The 4,474-nt window shown below is 34.6% G+C and overlaps 1 long non-coding RNA gene across 1 annotated transcript; it reads left to right on the top strand.

Moving 5' to 3' along the window:
* Nucleotides 1-1,002: 1,002 nt before the first annotated feature.
* On the top strand, nucleotides 1,003-3,341 carry LOC135200437 (uncharacterized). The gene is made up of 3 exons (XR_010311351.1): nucleotides 1,003-1,256; nucleotides 1,983-2,200; nucleotides 2,960-3,341. It is a non-coding gene; the product is annotated as an uncharacterized LOC135200437 (long non-coding RNA).
* The last annotated feature ends 1,133 nt before the right edge of the window (nucleotides 3,342-4,474 follow it).

Here is a 4,474-nt window from a genome sequence, read left to right as displayed (position 1 = left end):
TCAGAGCGATCAAGTGACTAACGGATATCACACCACTAAGGGCAGTGGAGGCAGATCAAAATCATTTACTTCGTGACAAACGGTCGTTAGTGAAAAAAAGAAAAAAAAGAATTTATAACTGCTTGCAAAGAAACTATTACATTTTTATTGAGTATTCGTCTTCATAAGATCAAATCTAATAAAAATTTACTGATGAATAACCACTCTCACTTCGCCATTAGTCCTGTTCATCTCGGTTGTATGTATGTATATATGTATGTTATGTATGTATGTATGCATATTTGTATGTATGTGATATATATATATATATATATATATATATATATATATATATATATGTATAATATGTATATATATATATATATATATGAGCAATTAGTTAGCGTCTGAGAGAGAGAGAGAGGAAAGAGGGGGTGTGGGGGGAGACCCAATCAAAATGAATTTGCTTTACCAAAGTTTTCAGGTTTTTAGGAATGACTGCAGTTAATACTGATATAATTGTGAAAAGTCGATTTTCTGAGATACCGGAGAAAAATAATATTCTTTTCGATCCCAACAGAAGTTTCACTCAAAAATTATTTTGGAATGATTTGATTGATTTGTTAGTTCTTACTGGCGCCCAATGACGAGGTTATTGCCGCCGTAAATAATTTTGGAATCGATTCCTTCAAATCCAGATATAAGAATTTGTTTTCTTGATGATTAACATTAACAGACCATAATGGAATTCCACACACACACACACACACACACACACATAAATATTATGTAAGTTAGATTTTTGTTTAAACAAGTTTTCTTAAACGTCGTTATTCATCACGCAAAATCTGATGTTTTGGGCCAGGCGAGGTTATTTTTGAAACAACTCAGTAGGAGACGCTAGTTTCCTTTACGCGAGTTTTTGCCGACCGACAATTGAATTTGAGCGGTTTCAGGGTCCTTGGCGCTGCGTACTTCTCTGGTGACGTCATCGAAAGCTGATTTTCGGTCATGCAAAGTATTCCCTGATTTTGATAGCTGGCTGGTAGACTTGTCTTAAGGATTACTGGACCTAGTTCGGCGGTAATCCATTTCAAATCGTCTGCTCCAACGTTGATTTGGAAAACTCAGAACAGGACGTGGTTTATTTTACTGTAATAATAGTCAAGATTGTAGTAGAGTACGCTTTTAAGGTTTTGTGCCTTTTCCATTTTGTTTAACGTTAATTTCGTGTATTTGCAAGGCGGCTGTACACTTTTGAGAAAATGTTTTTCATAGTATGTTCTTTGGACCATGACTTGTATATATTCATGTGCGTTTGTAGACTTGAGCCTTTCTTAAATTTCTTGAGTAAGTTTGTAGGATTTATCCAATATTTAAATCTTATTTTTCAGTTTTGAAGTTCGGCGCCAGGGAATTTTCAGTGATGGCCGTTGAGTCAGTTACGGTCTTTTGTTAAATACAGACTCTTTCAGACTTTGTCTCGCTGTCTCCATGTGGTCGCTATGAAATGATTTAAGTTAACTATATAGCTCTTTTAATGGCGATGAGATTTTTAAAACCTTGTCCTATTTGCGTAAAAGGAGAACTATGCTTTTACCTGCCCGTAGATCTGATACATTGTAATAATTTCTAGGATTAATGTTTCTTTATTTTTGGAGTATTTTTCTTTATCAGATTTACTGAGGACGTGTTAGAATGTGGTTTACTAGTAAGATAAATCGGTAAAACTTTTATCCCACTGCCCTTGTGTATCTAATTCTTGTGTATCTAGTTCATCAAGACCAGTTGTAGCAAGGCTTTTCAGGAAGTTTTATTTGAATTAAATGCATGTTTATCTTTGAAGAAGTCTTTTCCTTAAAAAGGTCAATAACGGAAGGTTTTTTTTTTTAGTATCTGAACTTTAAAAATTTTTTTGTTTAAACTTCTGGCAGAAACCACACGTAAATGGGACATTTTTTATTTAATGTATATAACTTTCTAATACTCTTTACATATTTCAGGGAATGATGCTACGTTAATATGAAAGGCGGATTTAAAAGATTAACTGTTATCGTCTCAAGAGATTCTTTAGAACTTCAATATCCAATCATTTTTTTCCTCCTCCACCCCAATGGGGGCGGTGCCCCTGATGGGGTGGAGGTGCTCCTTTGGGCTTGCATAGTAGGCGTGTTGGCCTACTGTGCGAGTCCTTGGAGTTTATTTTTCGTCGCAGACGACCGTAAGTTTTTACTTTTACTAATCATTTATTTTCATTGATAATCTAATATTTCATATTAGCGCCGCACTTAATATTCTGTGCACCAGCAATGGTTTGTGTAAATTCAATGGTTTGTATGACCCCCAATAATGAAGTTGGCTGTGACAGTATTTGGATACTAAACGCTTATAGTAAGCACAAACGAAAGGCATAAGTAGGGTGAATATGCTGAACCCAGTTTTATATAAAACTGGTCTGAGCTCCTGTGCTAAGTTAACATGGCATTGGTAAGCCATATATTTATGGCGTGCGTTATGGTAAATTTATTTATCAGGATAATTCGCTGTGGTTTTAGTTCATTTTCACCCGAATACCGTGATTTCAAAAGCTAATTTTTGGTATATAGTTGATTGGTTTAAAATTTATAACCATTTTCAGTTTAGGTCAGTTGATCTATGTTAAAACTATTTAGTATGATTATTCTGGATTAGTGTTTCTGGTTTTTCAAAGCTTCCCATTTTGGCTTGTTTTTGAGTCATGAAACTTTATTTAGATCTTAAAATCCATGGCTCTTAACTTTAGATATTTGTAAATGTTTATTTTGTAAGTAGGTTTGATTGTGTTTTTATGCATTTTGTAATAAGAAAAGATTTTGCTTAGAAGAAAACTTTCCAAATGAGCTATAATGTACGTTAACTTATTTACTTTGTATGAATGGTTACTTTTTCCTTATAAGTTGGTGTTACCCAAAGTTTTCTTGTCGCTTTTCGTTATTTACAGGTGACCTTGTTCTGAGGGGTTTAGAATGGCTGACTCAAGGATTTGGAGTTGTGCGATTAGTTCGTGAAATACTGCTATTTCCATCTGTTACAAAAGTGAGACTTTCCAAATGTTAGTTTTGAAATATGATAAAACAAGTTTTGAGAAAGCATTCTGTAACCATGAATTAATGATTAAATATTCCAGTGAGTGGATCGTCCTGTAATTGCCGATTAATTAAATATTCCAGTGTGAATAGTCCTGTAATTACCAATTAAATACCCCAGTGTGTGGATCGTCCTGTAATTACTAATGTTTGTAATCACATGACATTGACCTTAGTTGTTAAAAAAAGGGTGCGTGTTTTAAAATTAAAGATGCGAGGTTCTGAGATTTTTATTGATTTGTCCTTCCTTGGTTCTCGATTTTGATTTGTACTGTTTCAAACGGTAATGAATATAGAGAAATTGACTGCTATACTTTAAAATTTATCCTGTAGTGTCAGTGTTTTAATGACCGAAATGTTAAAAGCTGTTTTAACATCTCGTTGCAAAATCTAGTTATATGGATTTTCAAGAAAATTGACCATGAGCAAAATTTATAAAAAGTATTTCTGTGGAAAGATCTAACTGTATTAGTTGAGAAGCATGGTCAATAACTTGGCAACAAAGTAAAGGTAGTTGTATAATCTTATCTCGATAAATCTTAGCAATAAAATGCCAAACCATGCCTCAAGTTATTACTTTTCCTATAAGAATTTTACGCTTTTTCCCCTAAAAGACTTTTACATGATAAGTCTGCTTTTATACATTACCCCACTTTTGGTAAAAAATATCTGTGATAGCTTAAGAGTAGTTGGCAGTTTGTGTGAAACTGAAAAAGATGAAAGATGTTCGTTGGTTTAAGAAGACAAAATAGATCAACATAGGTAGTACCTTGTAACATTCCATTAATTTAAGCTTTTACAACATGGCAATCTATTAAAATGCTGCTTGAATCAATTGTTAAAAGGCTGCTTTGCAGCAAGTGCAGGGGTTAGAATAACAAAAAAGTTTTATATAAGGAGTGCGCTTGGTTGGATGTTTTAAGGGAAGTGACTCTAGATAGACGAAAAATGAGTGTGGTTATACACGCAAAAACTAATGCATTCAATAAAGCTAGTTTTAAAAAATGGCCCAATCACAATGCAGCAAACAACGGGCATGTCAACTCTGCATGGATTATTGAGGAAAGGACAGTGAAACCCTGTATATAGGAGTTTTAGGATATATAAGTTGTTCTTCCAAGCAGGTGATAATGGCAGGCAAACCTATGGGAAGTAGTGATTTAAGCCCCGTTCACACGGTCGAACTTTGCACGACAGACTTTGTCCGATGTGACGTCAGAAGCGGGAAAAGTCGGAACATTATCAGCAGTTTCTCGGCTTCTGACGTCACATCGAAAAGTCTGTCGGGCAAAGTTCGACCGTGTGGACGGGGCTTTACGAAATTTTGTACGAATGTGATAAGCTATTAAACCTAACAAACGAGCGGTAAG

Source organism: Macrobrachium nipponense, chromosome 11 (genome assembly GCF_015104395.2).
Source record: "Macrobrachium nipponense isolate FS-2020 chromosome 11, ASM1510439v2, whole genome shotgun sequence".
Classification (NCBI taxonomy): domain Eukaryota; kingdom Metazoa; phylum Arthropoda; class Malacostraca; order Decapoda; family Palaemonidae; genus Macrobrachium; species Macrobrachium nipponense.
This window is presented reverse-complemented; position numbering and strand designations above follow the sequence as displayed.